Raw genomic sequence first — 18066 nt, forward strand, 5'->3', positions numbered from 1 at the left:
CTATCCATTTCAAAGAGGGCTTAAAATAATAATTTTATTAGCTTTTGAAGACTTCTTTGAAAGGAGTAGCTGGACCCAGAAGGGCATGTTTTCTTGGTAATGTCTAGCCACAACTCCCAGTCATGCTCTTGAAGAGGCATCACATAGAAGAGATACATACCCTTTGTTCATTCTTTGTGATCTGTGCCACAGGCCTCTGTTGGCAAGAAATGGCAAGCTCTTCAGAGGGGAAAAAAGCATTGTGTTGTTAGCCTTTGGCCAATGTAAAGTGGCACCTAAGGGGATGAAGACATCCATGTGTTCAAAGACTCAAAAGGTGAAAGGGATGGGTTCTAAAATAACTGAAGACTGCCTTGTATTTGATGACTTGCCTCGTAGCCACAGGCTACCAGGATTTTCATGCAGGTTACTGAGCAGCCAGCTCACTTGATTTCTTGGCTAACTGTAAAGGAAGAGTACAGTGGTACCTCGCAAGGCGAATGCCTCGCAAGACGAAAAACGCGCAAGACGAAAGAGTTTTCCGTTTTTTGAGTTGTTCCGCAAGACGAATTTCCCTATGGGCTTGCTTCGCAAGACGGAACGTCTTGCGAGTTCTTGCGAGTTTGTTTCCTTTTTCTTAAAGCCGCTAAGCCGTTAATAGCTGCTAAGCCGCTAATAGCCGCTAAGCTGCTAATAGCCCTGCTTCGCAAGACGAAAAAACCGCAAGACGAAGAGACTCGCGGAACAGATTAATTTCGTCTTGCGAGGCACCACTGTAGTCTTACCTCACCTACAGTCAGCACAAAAAACACAGTGGACTATCAGAGTGTCTCTCCTCCACCATCCGTCATGGAAGAAGGCACTTTTTATGCTGACTTTGGAGGAGGGGGCAAAACAAATATTGCAGCCTAGTAACTTTTTGACTTATTTGTAAGGCTGACTGAAGAAGTACCCTTCTCCCCTTCTTGTACAAAATGGATGCAGCAGGATGAAGAACTACTGCTGCTGCCTCCTTGTTGAGCTCTTCTTGTCCTGGCAAGAGTACAGCTATGGGGCTGGGGCCCTGTGCTGTAGGATCACCCTATACTAGTTATTAGAGGGTTGAGTTGTTGTCATGTCACCAGAGAAATGGATGGTTGTTTTTAACTCACGCACAAAGCAGAGACACAAATACCCATGCTTATATGCATGTCTGTATTGTGTATGTATGTGTTTGTGTTGAAACAGTTTTTAAATTTAGGCTCTGTTGAGTTTGCTCCAGCAGGTTAGCGGTAGCGGCAGCAGCTGGTGTGATTGTGCAAGGTGAGGCAGGTTGTACATTGGGACCTTCTCTGCAAAGATCCTTCCCGAACCTCTAAACCACCATTTTGTTCAAGCATTAGTCATTAATTACTCTTGGATTTCATCTCTGCGTAGTCCAGTAATTTCTAGCTCATTCTCAGTATTTTTGTTCTGCTGCTGTGTTAGTCACTGTGGAGAAAGGTGCTATTACACGACTGAAATTGAGAATATAATGGAAGACTCCCAACTCAGCTCTCTGAAGGTGCACATTGTATTAGCTGTGAAAATTCAAGACTTAGCGGTTACATTCATGCAGAGCTGAAGGGAACTGTGCATGTAGCATGAAATGCCCTCTGGCGGACAAGGAGTGCAAAGTTAGCCAGTTCTTACAGTAAGGGAGGATGACCAAAGCACTGGCAGTGACATTTTCATTGCTGCAGTAACCTGAGGTTTTCAGTTTCCTTTAGTCCCTGCACAGTAGCAAAGTGGGGTTGATATGGCAGGCACATTAGTTCTATCGACTGTGAGGGTTTTGGAGCTCCTTTTAAGTCTTTGAGCAGCATCAGCTTTGACTGAGCCGTCGAATGCATGTTGAATTGTGAACTGCACCGGATTGATAGTGAACTAAATGCTGAATTCTGAAATAACCACAGAGGGGGGGAAATCAAGCATTTTAAACCTTGAATAGCATTTATTGAAATGATAAACTGTTTTTTATTGTAAGCATTTCCCCCATACTACTGCATTTAGCAAGGTAGCCTTTAACATTCACACATATTGTATTGATAGTTATATGATATATTCATGGGTTGACTTTTGTACACTTTTGTCAATAGCACCTTGGGCACAGCAGTCTTGCTCCTGGAAAAACTGCATTGTCAACCAATTAATAAATAACATCATTAATAAGGATTAAAAAGGGGGCAAATTGGTTGGTTTTTTATTGTTTAAAAACTTGTGTTCTCTAGTTCTTAATTCACCTGGGGCCGAATATACAGCCTGTGGCTTTATTGTAGATTCAGAAACACTTCTTCCATGTTAATGATTGCTTTTTAAAATGCTGGTTTTAATTTTCAGGTCCCTGACAAAGTAGGAATGAAGAGTGCTTCTCTAAAGGATTTATGTCCTGAAGACAAGAGGCACTTGGCAAACTTAATTAAGGAGCTTGCAAGGTGAGGATAAACTGTCTGATAATGCATCAGGTTTAGGATGAGACTCTTTCCTTTTTTATAAATATTTTATTAATTTCCAAATATAACAAAAATAAAACATCAATACAAATTCAGTATCAAACAAAAAAGTTGACTTCCCCCTAGTCCCTTTCTTGGTTCCAATGTTTATCAACATACCACATGTCCAGTGTAAAATAAAAACTATTAAAATTATTGTTCATTCATAATGTAATTACAAGTAGTCCTAGAACCCTGCCAATGTATTAACCTGTGTACATTTCTTCTGTATATATGCAATAAAGTCCTTCCATTCTTCCTTAAATTCGTTGCCCTCTCTTTCTCTTAGTTTCATTGTCATTTTCGCCATTTCAGCATATTCCATTAATTTAACTTGCCAATCTACTTTGGTTGGGACACCTTCTTTCCAATGTTGTGCAAGCAATACTCGTGTGGCTGCAGTCTCATACATAAGTTCTTTTGTTATCTAGGTATATCTACTCCTGTAATTCCTAGTAGGAATGTGTAATGATAATAGGGGTTGCTCGTGCGTAAGTTGCCGCCACTCCTGGCTAGGTTGCCTGGTTAAACCTTTCTGTCTGGACAGCCCTTCACTTCGTGGCTGTTTCAGTCGCTAGCAGAATCCGTCAGTGGGCGTTTCTTAAACCTTTTCCAGCATAAAAGCTGTTTGACGCCAAGTCTCCTCCTACTCTCCCTGCGCGGAAGTCTTCTGCGCAGGCAGGGTGTGGGTAGCGGAGGACCCGTGCTCTCCCCGCTGGTCTCCGGCGAGGAGTCCTGGAGCCCTCTCGCTGATTCCCCCATCTGCCCCCCTTTATCCCTGGTGTTACGCTGATTTCCTTCCCCAGCTGATGAGCTGCCTCTCTCCCTGCTGGGCCCTTCTCCAGCATCACTTGGGAGCCTTGCCTCCGCCTCTGGCTCCGATGTCAGTTCCCTGACAGAATGCTTCTGGTATTTTGGCAAAAGTTATTTTATACATTTTTTTCATTTCATTATAAATCATTTCCCAATAGTTTTTTCTTACTATTTTACATTCCCCCTACATATGAAAAAACATCCCTTCCGTTGTTTTACATTTCCAACACTTATTTTCTTTAGATTTGTACATTTTTGCTAATTTGACTACAGTGAGATACCATCTATACATCATTTTCATATAATTTTCTTTAATCGCTACACATGCTGTAGATTTAATCCCACTCTTCCATAGTTTTCCCCATTCCTCCATCTGAATATTGAGTCCCACATCTTGTGCCCATTTAATCATGACTAAGATGAGACTCTCTTTCTAATTACTGTTATGAAATTTAAGCATTCATGTTTATTAAAAGCATATGACCACTCCTTGCTGGCACAGGTATGATCAAGTAGGGCATGGAGCGGTTGTCTGCCTCTCTCTGTTTCAAGAGACTGCTGCTGTTTAAGGAAGGCCTTCAAAGGGTTTCCTACAAAATTTGTCCCCATTGTGTCATGGATGGCCTGAAAAGTTGTGCCCTATCTCACTTTGCTGCTTCCCCCCAAGCACCTACAAGTTCTTGCTTTGGACTGTGACATACTAACATGGGGCCTCTGTGAAACCAGCACCCATGTGGTCCTGAGAGCACACTCCCTCCCAAAGGATCTTTAGTGGGAGTCACACAGAGCGCTGTCCTTAATGTGTGTATCTGAACCCTCCCAAACGACAAAGGTGAGTCCACATGAAAATAATATAAAAAATAAGAAATTTATTATAAAGGTAGTTTTATCAAGGAGAAGGGGACGACAAAGGACGAGATGGTTGGACAGTGTTCTCGAAGCTACAAACATGAGTCTGACCAAATTGCGGAAGACAGAAGTGCCTGGCGTGCTCTGGTCCAGGGGGTCACGAAGAGTCAGACACGACTAAACAACAAAGTTTTATCAACAAAGTGCAGCAGCATACACCCAATTCTAGGCATATATAAAAGCAATATTCTAACTTTCTAAAATAAGCATACTAAATAAGGGTCCAAATTAAACAGGGGAGGTTAATTAGAAAGATAGTCACAAGTTAGTTCTCTTGGCACCTGCTGGAGTGCTCCTGAAACTGTGAGTGTGCACACCTGTGAGTGTGCAGGTGATCTGACCTGAGGTTGCCTGACTCATCCTGGAAGTGCCATTATTCTGTCTAGTTTGTATTTTCAGTTCTATGGCATTCCCAGTTGGTTGAAGGAACGTGGCACCAGAATCTTAAAGAGGAGGCGTCAGGACCTTTTGCTTACTAATTATCCCATAGCCATTGTTGCAACCTAGCTTACTGAAGAGGAGTGAATTGTTATGTATCTTCCTGACCTAGCTGGCAAGAAGGTCAGGGATAGCCTGAGGAACTGTGTCTTTCCCCATTTAAACTGTCCCAGACTCTCCCGAAGGGAGAATTGCCCTTTGCTTGGATCCTGCTTGCGAGTTTCCCACAGGCATCAGGCCAGCCCCTGTGAGAGCAGGATACCGCACTAGATGGGCTGTTGGCTGGATCCGGCAGAACTCTTCTGATGTCCTTATGTCCAGAGGGATTCCAAATGAGCAAACCAACCAGTGGGCCATTTCCTCTCTTGCACGATGACCTCCTTCCTCAAGAAGTTCCAGAGCATGAAGAAGGGCAGAGGCCAGGTGAGGGAGACCAGAAGCAGAGTCTGAAAGGGCCTCAGTGCGTCCTTGGAGCAATCTGTGGCGCTGCAGTCTCTGGCCTGCTGTTTCCTGGGGGCTCCTCCTCTGGACCAGGCCAGGACACCTGTCAAGGAGCTGTGGGGGATGAGCACAGGCCATTCATGGGGCAGGAAAGAACAAGAGGCATAAAATGGAATTAGCTTTTATGCGCAGCAAGCAACAACACAGCCCAGTCTCCCACAGCAGACGGAGACTGAGGCGAGGGGGTGGGCTCATCCTCTGAGCCTGCCTGGCCTGTCGCTCAGCAACTGCAGGTCTGTCCTCAAAAGGGATGTCAGGGGGGAGGAGAGCCAGCAGGACTGGGACTGCCCAGCCGCTGAGCAGCAGATGCAGTCTCCAATACATAAAATTCCAATAGATAATAAATTTTCCTTTTTCCTACTTTCCATCCCATTTTCCATGGTGTTTCTTTATTCTATCATATTGCTGCACCCCAACTTCACTCTTTTGTATCATAGCAAAAATACAATCATCTCCAATTATTTCCATTGCTCAGTTCAAATCCTGCTCGCGAATTTGTGATATTATATTTCTTCAAATAGTCCCAAAAAGACTTCCATTAAACATAAATCAGTCATGGTTCTCTTATTTTAGCTGCCAGCTTTGTTGATCTATTCTTTGCTTATCCATTCTTTTCTGCTGGGAACTTCTTCATTGTTCCATTTCTGTGCATAGAGAATCCTAGCTGCTGTAGTTACATACACAAATAACCATCTTTTTTTGAACTTCTAGCCCTATAACCCCAAAAGCTTCAGTTTTGTTTTGTTTTGTTTTCATTTGAGGGGTATAATCACTTTGAACAGATAAAAGTCATATATCGTTCCCCCAAATTCCTCGTTTTCATTCAGGTCCACCACACTTTCTCATCCTGGTCTTCTTTTATCTTCTTCCAGCTGCCCATGATTGTGAAGGAGATTTACAAACATCTCCACAGGATCCCAGACAAAAAAAGACACTTATGGCAGTGGCCACCTCACATCAAGACTGCAGTGTGCAACCTCGTCTCAGAACGGAAGAACTCAGTGGTAGACATCCTTCTGGAATGTGAAGAGTAAGGGACTCCCAGCTCCTCCTGTCCCCCAGGCTGCTCCCCACCACGATCCAGGGTTTAGGGGTCGTCGTCTGAGGTCCCCCTGGCCAGGCAGTGCCCACCACTGTTACTCATCCAGCCAGTCCCTGACATTACCCTACAGACCCCACCAGCCCTGTCCTTATTTCCTGATTAGTCTCTGCTCCTGACCTTCGTTCCTCCAACTACATCACCCTCCAAGGATTTCGTGCTCACCCAGTCACACCCTCAATGCTCCTTATAGTAGGAACCGCTTTTCAGCATTCCCTGTATCTGGGGCAGATTTGTTTAATTTTGGGTTAGATCAGAGCAGCCAACATGTGGCCCACAATGCCTTTCTTGGCAGCCCTCAGCAACCTTTGAGGCGCCCATACACACCTGTAGCCCTTGCACTCCCTTCCCAAAGCTGGGTAAGCAAGGTGCTGGGCATGGGAAGGAGGCATGAGGGATCTGTCAGGGTCCTAGAGTCCTCCAACTTCCTTCCCATAGCCTAGTTAGCTCTTCCCAGCTTTGGGAAGAAGGTGGGAAGGCTCTAGGTCCTGCCAGGGCCTTGCGCCTCCTTCCCAAATCCCAGCGCCTCACTTGTCTACCTTTGGGAAGCCAGCATGAGGGCCGGGTGTGGCCTTGCTCCCCACTCCCACAGTGTGCAGCAGGTTCCGTGATGAACTACTCTTGCGGCCCACTTGATATGGAAAATTGGAGCACCCTGATTTAGATGGTGTATATTTCTGCTCTGGTGCCTCTGTGTGAGGGGTGGATTACAAATACTTCCAGTAAATAAATGATGCATGTTAATGTATTTTGGTGTTTAATGAAGCCAAGAACTGTATCACAAGATTCAAAGGAGTCAAAATGCAAGGCATCTTTGCACTGCGAGCTGCACATGAGTCTGGGAGGTGTGGTCTGGTCAGAATCCACAAAAACTGATATTTAAACCACCCCTATTATCTGGGATGGAAGGATCTGTCCAAATTGGTTCTCTCAGTGTCTCATTTCTCCACTCTTCGATTCAGTTCCACACATTTTGCAGCAATCATCAAATCTTTTTTTTTTTTAAATGCTCATGAAAATTTATCATAATTTTAGTGCAAATTTCTCCTGATAAACATGTTTTGCGAGCAAATCCCACTAATGTAGCACATTTATGCATTTTTTAAAATGCACTTTCCCCAATATGTGCATTTATGCAAACACAGGTTGTATGAGTACATCGCAAAAATCATACCTGTGCGAATTTTAAAAGACAGCAATATTTTGTTTCAAATATTCTTTCTGAAAGTGTAGATTTGATAGGTTTGTCTTTCTTTTCTTTTTTTAAAATGATTTTTATTAAGTTTCCATTTACCAAATTACACATATCATACCAATTAGTCCAAATTATATCAGTCCACATCATAAAGTCCAAATATTTTCCGGATTATAAATTTTTGTGGGGGATACCCATGCTTCTCGATTGGCCGGAGTCCATACATCTATATTTCTGCTGCTTTTCTGATGTTTTCCAGTCCCATCTTCTCAACTCTTTGTTGTTACTCATATTCCTTTTCTGTCACCTCCGAGTTCTCTCCACAAGTGGGTTGAAAGAAAGTTTATATCTCTGTGTGGGCTTTTGTAATGCTCTCTCGTAAATCTCTCACAGAAATCCAATAATCAGGACATTCGTTCAAGCAGACACTCGATCTTGTCACTCCGATGAAATACAGTCTAAATGTCCGCTCATTAACTTTCCAGACCCGCTGCATCATAAATTAGTCCTCCAGGAAGGTAGCCTTTTAAGTTTTACGATCCCAAGCTGATAACCGGTCCACGGCTTTTCCTCCCTAGACCCTATATCCTGCAGCGAAGGTCTGCCTGTCCATATCGAGTCCAATTTCTTACTGCGTCACAGAAAGAGACTCTTTTCTTTTCCAAATCTTTCACAGAATAAAACCTTCAATTCATATTTTTTCCCTACACAGTTCATTTTTAAACCCTCTTGCAAATTAGTCGTTGAGACGGTTCTTTAAGGGGGAGGGTTGTTAAATTAATCACATGAAAAAGTAGAAAGTCTTCCCCCCCTTTCCGTTCCGTGTACCAAAATGTCTACCATTCTCTGATGTTATCTCTGTTCCTTCCGTCCCGTTCTCAGTGGTAAAATTATTAGCAGGTCAAAACAGAGAGAGTTCTTTAAGGGGTAGGGTTGTTAAATTAAGCACATAAGAAAGTAAAAAGTCTCCCCCCCTTTCCATTCCTCCTACCAACATGTCTGCGATTCTCTGATGTTATCTCTATTCCTTCCGTCCCAATCTTCTTCATCTCAGTGGTAAAATAATTAGCAGATAAAAACACTCCTGACCTCTCTTGAAGCATGTGCGTTTACTTTCTCCAATTGTTTCTTCTTTTTAAGCAACGCAACCAGATTCGCTCCTGAAAGTAGCTTCCAGGAGTTCCAAGCCTGTTTGAGGGCTTTCCACCCTGTGCCTCACCCCCTCCTTCAATCGAACTCGGGGGTGATTTATGGCATCCGCGGGTGAGTACAGCGTCTTCCCCTTCCCAGGGAGACGAGGGAGACTGATTTTACTCCCCATAATCAGCCTCTAATTACCTCGTACAAGCTGGATAGATGGTATTGTTGGCCATTTTCCAAGGCGCCCCTAGCGGGCCCCCTTGATAGGTTTGTCTTTCAGTGCTTAGGCAATCAGATTTATCGTCCATCCCTCATGATCACTGATTGCAATAAAGAAAATGACATGATTGACACACATCATTTTCCTTAGGCTTCATATCGCCACATATCTCAAATATTGATGGCACTGAAGGAATTCGGCCACACAGTCGTAGCTAGGAAGAATGAGATGCTTGAGGTAAGGGTGCCAAATGAAAAAGGAGCATTGCAAGAGTGTAGGTCAGCCATCCCCAACCTGGTGCCCCTTCCCCATCCATGTTTTGAACTGGAACTCCCATCAGCCCCAGACAGCATGGCCAATGGTTAGACACGATGGGAGCTGTAGCACAACAATATCTGAAGGGCACCAGGTTGAGACGATCCTGGCAGATTGGGTCCTTAGCTGCTGTTTACATTCACACCAAAGCCTATGAAACAGCCTCTGGGTTCCTATTATCTACAAAAACAGAGCTGAATTGGAAGAGAATGAATCCTGCCCCAGGGTTCTGTCTTGGGCCTGTTGTTGATCACCTGTTTTTAAATAAATGCCTTGGACGAAGGAAATTGTGGGGATGCTCAACAAATTTGCAGATGACACCAAACTGGGAAGGGTAGTCAATGCCGCAAAGGACAGAATCGGGATTCAAGATGACCTCAACAGATTGGAGAACAAGGCCCAAACTTACAAAACGAAATACAGTAGGGACAAATGTCAGGTTCTACATTTGGTCAGGAAGAACCAGATGCACAAATATAGGATGGGAGACACGTGACTTGCCAGTAGTATGAGTTTCCTGGAGGGAAAAAATGAATCTTGTAAGTCTGCACAACTCCACGACTTACTGACTACTAATATTTTCCCAACTGCTAAAAGGTCCCAACTGAATGGTGACTTCTTCCTACTGCACTTAAGGTTTCCAAACACACTTTTCTCAATCTTTCCGTCCAGAATATGGTCGAGAGGAATGCCTGTATCATCCTTGCCTATGGGAAAATGGCGTTTGGGGCATAGCCAGAAGACCTGTGGTCATTGTGACAGAAGTCCTCTTCCAGTTCCGTAGCATCAGGAAGGTATGGCTCTCATTTCCCCATGGACTCCTGTTGTTTGTTCTCTCGATTATACCATATTGGCCCAGATATATGCCACATCCGCAGATAAGCCGCACCTTTAAAATTCATGGGGGGGGGGGGGAGAGAGACATATATAAGCCGCTCCCTTAAAATTGGAGAGAAAAAGAAAAAAGTCAATTAGATTCAGGGAATAAAATACCGGTAGTGTTTTTCTTTTTTATCATATACCAAGCAACCGCTGGTGCTGGAACCCCGAGCGCGCTTGGTGTGGTGGTGGCAGAGATGGTGTCTCCAGTTCTCTGACATGCTGTGTGCTTCCCCCACAACAGGAAGTTATAAAAGAGAAGCCACTGGGGTCTTTCTCTGTTTCCGTCCTCCGCCAAGCCATGGACACAATCACCCACAAGACGTAAGTACGGGGAGGTACTTATAGTCTCCCTACAGCATGTCACTGCCCCACCTATTTCTGGCACCTCCCTTGCTGCTGGGTGCATGTTGTACCCGGACTTACCCATAATTATGCTCCACAGCTGCTGAATTAGCACTTTTCCTGTGAGTTTTGGATCATTTCCTCTCCCCTTCTTTCTCTTTCCTCTTCAATGCTTTGCGACCACCCATAGACTTACAGCTCAGGTCAGAGCTGGTGAGGAAAAGCATAAAGACGATCTTCTCACTGCCATCCCTGAAGCTGACGCTCAAAGCTGGGACCACCATGCGAGCACCAGAGAGCCAGGTGACTGGACCTGAATGGAGGAAAATGGGACTGCCAGATTAAAGGATTTGAGGGCAAAGAGTCTGAGCCATGAAATAATGCTTCCAGAGACACTTGACCAGGCTTCCTCAACCTCGGCCCTCCAGATGTTTTTGGCCTACAACTCCCACGATCCCTAGCTAGCAGGACCAGTGGTCAGGGATGAGGGGAATTGTAGTCTCAAAACATCTGGAGGGCCAAGTCTGAGGAATCCTGCAACTTAATCCATCACAACAGGAAGTTACTGAAGAGGAGCCACTGGGGTCTTTCTCCAGCGAAATCCTTTGCCAAGCCTTGGAGACCATCACATGCATGACCTAAGTACAGGGAGGTACATCTCAGTCCCCCTACAGCTTGTCACTGCCCCACCTATTCCTGGCAGGGTGCTGCTTCCCTTGCTCGTTCCTCAAACAGAAGCTGGCTGCTATTAATGCACAACCTCACTCTCTATCTCCACACACGGCAGTTGACTGCAAGGGATGCCTGCAAGGAAGCATAGATTGGATGCTGCGTGTGTGTGTGTGTGTGTGTGTGTGTGTGTGTGTGTGTGTTTGTTTGTGGTTGTTGTTGTTTTTTATTTTTGTTACTTTTGTTGAAAATTTAATAAAAATTTAATACAAATATATTTAAATTTAGAACGTTTCTCAATGGAGCTTAAATTTTAGAACCTTTTTTGACACAAACACATATATACACAATACAGACATGCATATAAACATGAGTATTCCTTAGATCCCAGCCCCTGTCTAGGTATTTGTGTCTCTGCTTTGTGCAAGAGTTGAAAACAACCATCCATTTTTCTGGTGACGTGACAACATCTCAACCCTCTAATAACTAGTATAGGGTGATCCTACAGCACAGGGCCCCAGCCCCATAGCTGTACTCTTGCCAGGACAAGAAGAGCTCAACAAGGATGCAGCAGCAGTTCTCCTTCATCCTGCTGCTTCCATTTTGTACACAAAGGGGAGAAGGGTACTTCTTCAGCTAGCCTTACAAATACTGTGGTACCTTGGGTTAAGAACTTAATTCAATTTGGAAGTCCATTCTTAATGTGAAACTGTTCTTAACCTGAGGTACCACTTTAGCGAATGGGGCCTCCCACTGCCGCCGCCACGCGATTTTTGTTCTTATCGTGAAGCAAAGTTCTTAACCCGAGGTACTATTTCTGGATTAGCAGAGTCTGTAACCTGAAGCATCTGTAACCTGGGGTACCACTGTAAGTCAAAAAGTTATTAGCCTGCAATATTTGTTTTGCCCCGTTCTCCAAAGTCAGCATGGAAATACAATAAAAAGTGCCTTCTTCCATGATGGATAGTGGAGGAGAGACACTCTGATAGTCCACTGTGTTTTTGTGCTGACTCTGGATGAGATAAGGCTACTCTTCCTTTATAGCTAGCCAAGAAATCAAGTGAGCTGGCTGCTCAGTTACCTGCATGAAAATCCTGGTTGCCTGTGGCTACTAGGCAAGTCATCAAATACAAGGCAGTCTTCAGTGATTTTAGAACTGATCCCTTTCATCTTTTGAGTCTTCAAACACATGGATGTCTTCATCCCCTTAGGTGCCACTTTACATTGGCCAAAGGCTAACAACACAATGCTTTTTTCCCCTCTGAAGAGCTTGCCATTTCTTGCCAACAGAGGCCTGTGGCACAGATCACAAAGAATGAACAAAGGGTATGTATCTCTTCTATGTGATGCCTCTTCAAGAGCATGACTGGGAGTTGTGGCTAGACATTACCAAGAAACCATACTCTTCTGGGTTCAGCTACTCCTTTCAAAGAAGTCTTCAAAAGCTAATAAAATTATTAGCTCTGCACTGTATGTTGTTGTGTAAATGATGTAAGTGTAAGTGATGCATTACTCCAATGTAGGAGCAGCACACAGACCAGAAGGGTGGCTAAGCCAAGCCAGAAATGGCTGACAGCTCTTTAAGCCATGGAGAGAACTTTGCTAAAGGACATACAGAGCAGAATGAGAGGCATGGCATTGCCATGAGTGAGAGGAGGAGAGGAGGGCGGAAGGCTGAGGCTACCAACTGCTTGTTTATGCAATCTCAACCATGCCAGGAGGTCATTCTGCTTTGGCCAAAGCTAGGTTAGCACAGTCTTCTTCTCTACTTTCTGGTGTTTGCTGGTACTTTGTGCAGAGAACAGCACAGCAAACAGCATGGTTTCCTCTTCACCTTGACATTTGAGGTGGAATCTGGCAGCTGAAGCAGCATCGCAAAACAAGGAGGATTTACCAAGCCACCAAGATCCACAGGATTCAGGCAGAAATGCCCCTTCTTTCGCTTCTGAGGTTATGCAATCAACTCTCAGAAAGAATCCTGCACAAGAACGGAGAAGATACAGGCAAAAAACAATTCACCGCAGTTCCTGCACTTACTCTCCAGGAAGGTCTGCCTGGTGACAACATTTATAACCTTTCAGCACCAGGCTAATGGGGAGGGGATTCCGTGGATGCCACAAGAACCACAACTGGTGACCCCGGATGTACCTCCTTCTCCTAGGAAGTGGATGAAATGGGACTGTAATGCTTACTGCTGTTACAGCCAATCTGCCCCCTCCCACTCCCTTCCAGCCCCAAATAGGGGGAGCAGAAGGACATGCCTCTTTGTGACAAATCTCTCAAGAGTTCTGGTTTCATTTGCCCTTCTCCGTACTGACCTGCTGCCCAGGTGCTTGGCCTGCACTTTTCCAGGCATCCATTGGAGCTGGAGCAGCAGCTGCAGGCACCTTTGCCTTCACTTCCGCTTTCTGACCTTTCAGCAGGAGTCTTGCTCTAAAATTCCTCTCTGTGGAAATACCTAGAGATTGAACAGACAAGATCAGGAAAACTTTGAGTTGTTCTTACAAAGCACCTCCCACACTGAAGCTTCCCACAAGAAGAGGATATGAAAACAGCACCCCCCCCCAAAAAAAAAGCTTAGGCAGCTGCCCAGCCCAAGAAAAACTCTTCATGAACAAAAACAAACCAGCCCACACTTGAAAAGGCCCAATTATAACCCTGCCCAACACCAAGCACCTTGGACTTCTTTCTGGCTTTGAAGGGCCCATCCAGCACCCAAGAAGTGGGTGGCAGCAATTAGCACAATTAGTCTCTGGTGCTGACAAAAAATATTTATCATGGCAGCAGAGAACACATTGGACTTGCTGTCAGCTGTGTTATCTTGTTAAAATTATCCATGAAAATATATATTTTTTTCAGTAAAAACAGAATATAAAAGCAAGTCAAAGCAGGCCAACAAAACTCTGCCTCACCTTCTCTGATACCTCTGAGTAAGGAAGGGCCAATTGGGAGTTGGCTATGCAGGCGAATGAAACTCAAAAGCCCGCATCTAATTTGTCAGGAAGTCGGCATACAATGAAATTATTCACAGTTTGATCTATATATTCCCAGGGTAGGGTCAGAAGGAACATGATGCCATTGGAAGCTGAGCAGGTCTAGGTCTGGCTAGTGCTGGGTGGGAGACTGCCTGAGAACCGCATGTGCATGTACGCTACTTTGGGCTCCATGATGGAAGAGAAGGCTAAATGTAAGCAAATAAACATGTAAATATGAGCAGCTAGAGATCAAATGTTGCTAAATGGCAGCTTTAAGCCATTTCTCTAGCTCAGGCACGTCCAACTCCCAAGAGACTGTGATCTACTCCCAGTATAAAAAAACTACCTATTGTCATTGGAGAGATGAGGAGCGTGTGTGGGGTGGATGGATTGCCCAGAGTTGTTGAGCTTTTATTTGTTAACTTTCAGTAAACTTTATTTAATCCCACAATCAATAAGGGTCCCGTGATCTACCAGGATCAGCTGGGGATGTACCGGTAGATGGCGATCCACTGGTTGGACATGCCTGCTCTAGCTCTATGAGGAGTAACTAAAGGCTGGCTGCCAACCTGTGAAATTGTGGTGGTGGTGCCTAAAAGCACGCCATGATTTTTCCAGCCTTCCTAAAGGACTTGAAAAGCTTGTATCCCTAAATTATCATTTGAATTCTTTTACTTCTAGCCCTCTCCCCAAAGTTACAAACAGACCCCCAATCTCATTTTAACCCATTGCTCCAAAGTCGCTGAGATAAGAGTGCATGTGCCGTATGCACAGAGTGAATCCGAATCAGGTCCTGGCCCAATTCACTACCCAACAAGTCAAGTTAAATTTGGCAATCGTTCAAAGGTCATAGCTAGAGCTCCTTTTCATCAGAAACTGAGTGCAATTTCATTCAAGGAAAGCAAGGCCAAAAGGTTTGTTGCATTCTACATTTTACAGCCTGAATATTCTTCTGCATAAAAACTGAAAGTTCAGAAGCAGTGGGAAACACTGACCGGGAGACTACCAAAGCCAGCATTTCTGTAAATCCACTCTTAAACGGACCTCATTTAAAAGGTTGTCTTTTATTAAAGACCCTGTAACTAGCTCAATCACAGAGATAATGAGCCACATTTATTTGTATTAGCCTTGATTATAAAAGCAACTCCTGGAGGCTATACACTCAATGCATGCTCCTCAGACTCTTATTATGGACACCAGGAGACTAAGCTTTACACTCACACATTTTTAAAAAAGCTATCTGGGGCTCTTACAAGCCGGTTCTGGTTTTTGAGGATCAGGAGAGAAATCTGGGTAAACTGCACCCGCAAGACCATACCATGGGACCCTTCCATGTTGGACCATCCAGACTGCCATCAGACTGCAAATCTTTAGCAGTCATTTATTAACTCATGGTAGTTTCAATTAAAGGTTCAGGTAGGTAGGTAGGCAGGTGTGTTGGTCTGTCGTAGTCATAATAAATAACAAGATGAAAGATTTAAAAGAAATATATTAAAAGATATCCAAAAAGAACTCCCTTAAGAGAATCAAGTCTTTGTCTTAAGAGAGTCTTTAAGAGAGTCTTTTCCCCATTATTTTTTTTTAAATCCAGTAGCACCTTAAAAACCAACTAGGTATAAGCATTCTAGGTATGAGCTTTGGTGTGTATACACACTTCTTCAGATATTCTGAATTACCAAACTAAAAACTATGGAGAGACCTGGTCTGAATAGAGATATTGGATTCAAGTACCATTACAGTGGTACCTTGAGTTACAAAGGCCTCAGGTTACAAATGCTTCAGGTTACAAACTCCGCTAATCTGGAAGAGTTACCTCAAGTTGAGAACTTTGCCACAGGATGAGAATGGAAATCATGTGCCGGTGCAGCAGCAGCAAGAGACTGCATTAGCAAAAGCACTCCTCTAGTTAAGAGTAGTTTCAGGTTAAGAATGGACCTCCGGAATGAATTAAGTTCATAACCAGAGGTACCACTATATACATGCTAAAGCTAATTTTGGTGATCCATCCCTTTAAAGGACGTGGCGCTGTGGTCTAAAACCACTGAGCCTCTTGGGCTTGCCGATCAGAAGGTCGGCGGTTTGAATCCCCGCAACTGGGTGAGCTCCCATTCTTCAGTCCCAGTCCCTGCCAACCTAGCAGTTCGAAAGCATGCAAAAAAGTGCAAGTAGATGAATAGGTACTGCTCCGGCGGGAAGGTAGTGTTTCCGTGCGTTGCTCTGGTTTTGGTGTTCCGTTGTGCCAGAAGCGGATTAGTCATGCTGGCCACATGACCCAGAAAACTGTCTGCCGACAAAAGCTGGCTGCCTCAGCCTGTAAAGCAAGATAAGCGCTGCAACCCCAGAGTCGTCTGTGACTGTCGGGGTACTTTACCTTTTTTATCCCTTTAAAAATCTCTTGCCCTTCCCTGTGGAACCAACAGTCATCAACAGTTATAAAGTTGTAGCAACTGTAATCAATAGTTATAAAGTTGTAGCAACCTCTGCTTCAGACCTAGAAAGCTTATACCGTATTTTTCGCACCATAGGATGCAGCTTTTTCCATCTTAAAAACTAAGGGGAAACGTCTGTGCGTCCTATGGAGCGAATGCAGGGGGGGAGGCAAGCAGGAAAAGCCCCCAAGAGCCACACACAAGCTTTGTGCGGCTCTTGCGGGCTTTTCCCCAGGAGGGAGAAGGGACTGACGCGGTCAGTCAGTCCCTTCTCCCTCCTCTAGAAAAGCCTTGCGCAATCTCTCCAGCCGCGGGGAGGCTGCGCAAGGCTAAAGAGGAAGCCCGAGCAGCGAGCGCGATCCATCCCGTGGGAGGCTGTGCAAGGCTAAAGAAGCCAACTTCTATCTCTACCTATTTTTCTTTTTTCGTCCTTTCTCCACCCCCTTCTTTTCCTCTGGATCAGTGTTTTTATCTAGATTAACGTTTTAGTTGGGGGGGGGGATATTATAAAAAAGGAAACTTTGCAGCTTTTATTTTAGTATACAATAAAAACAGATTAAACAAAACACAAAAGAAGGAAATAGCACAGAAGAAGAAGAGAAAAGGGAAAGCTATTTACCAGAGGTAGATCTTAACCCTTGCCTCACCTGGGAGCTTCTCTGGGCAGGAATTCCCTCGGCTTAAGTGGGGTGGGGGGAGAGTGGCAGGTAGGGGTGTACCTACCTAGACACTGAAGCCACATGTCTCTCCAATGAAAATTGGGAGTGGGCATTGTGCGAAGTGGCTGTGGATCTCCTGCCGCAGACGTGTAGGACTGTATAGAGTTGGGAGGGCCACCCGAGGGTCATCTAGCCCAGCCCCCTCACAATGTAGGAATTACAGCTAAAGAACGCTTGGCAGATGGTCCCCCAACTGCTGCTTAAAAGCCTCCAGTGGTGGAGACCCCCAACACCTTCCAAGGTCATAGAATTGCAGGGCTGGAAGGGAACCCCAGGAGTCATCTAGTCCAGCCCTGGTGGACAGCAGGCACGATCCATCCCGTTGCGCAAGGCTAAAGAGGAAGCCAAGGCAGTGAGCGGGATGGATCGCGCTCGCTGCCTTGTCTTCTTCTTTAGCTGCGCTGGAGAGGTTTAGCTCCTGGCTGGAGAGGTTGAGTGGCTATGGATCCCGCTCGCTGTCTTGGCTTCTTTGCTCTTTGGGGCTGGGGGGGAACCCAGGCTTCCCCCGCAGCCCTGAGTTCTGGGAGAAGCGGACAGGCTGCACACAGCCTGTCCCTTGCTCTTTGGGGCTGGGGGGGAATAATATTTTCCCCCTTTAAAAACTAGGTGCGTCCAGTGGTCCGGTGCGTCCAATAGAGCGAAAAATACGGTACTTAGTTGGTCTTTAAGGTGCTACTCTTTTAAGCTGGAGATGCAAGATGTGTGCCCTGCCTCCAGACCCTTAAAGATGTTAGAATCATAGAACTGCAGAGTTGGGAGGAATCCTAAGGGTCATCTAGCCCAGCCCCCTGAAATGCAGGAAAATGAAGGTGGCCCTTATAAGGATCAAACCTGTAACCTTGGCATTATCAACACCACGCTCTAACCAACCATGGCCGCCTTTTGTAGAACTGCGATATGAGGTCTCCAAGATCCAACTCACTTTGCCTCT

At 44.9% G+C, this 18066-nt stretch overlaps 2 long non-coding RNA genes across 4 annotated transcripts in view; one reads left to right on the plus strand and one right to left on the minus strand.

Annotated features, from left to right (window-relative positions):
* The window catches only part of LOC308591157, a 46949-nt gene extending 36211 nt beyond the window's left edge, over positions 1-10738 (plus strand). The window contains exons 2-5 of one of the 3 annotated variants that reach the window (XR_014010001.1): positions 2338-2432; positions 8955-9041; positions 10243-10322; positions 10602-10738. This is a non-coding gene — a long non-coding RNA (uncharacterized lncRNA). Of the gene's footprint in view, positions 1-2219; positions 2433-8954; positions 9042-10242; positions 10323-10601 lie in introns of those variants that run through there. The other 2 variants (XR_014010002.1, XR_014010003.1) reach the window with 2 other exon arrangements.
* The window catches only part of LOC308591155, a 116083-nt gene continuing 107065 nt past the window's right edge, over positions 9049-18066 (minus strand). Inside the window, exons 2-3 of the long non-coding RNA XR_014009999.1 lie at positions 10425-10788; positions 9049-10008 (exon numbers count right to left, since the gene is read on the minus strand). This is a non-coding gene — a long non-coding RNA (uncharacterized lncRNA). The remainder of the gene's footprint in view (positions 10009-10424; positions 10789-18066) is intronic.

The sequence above is a fragment of the Podarcis bocagei genome (assembly GCF_964188305.1).
Source record: "Podarcis bocagei genome assembly, chromosome: 7".
NCBI lineage: Eukaryota > Metazoa > Chordata > Lepidosauria > Squamata > Lacertidae > Podarcis > Podarcis bocagei.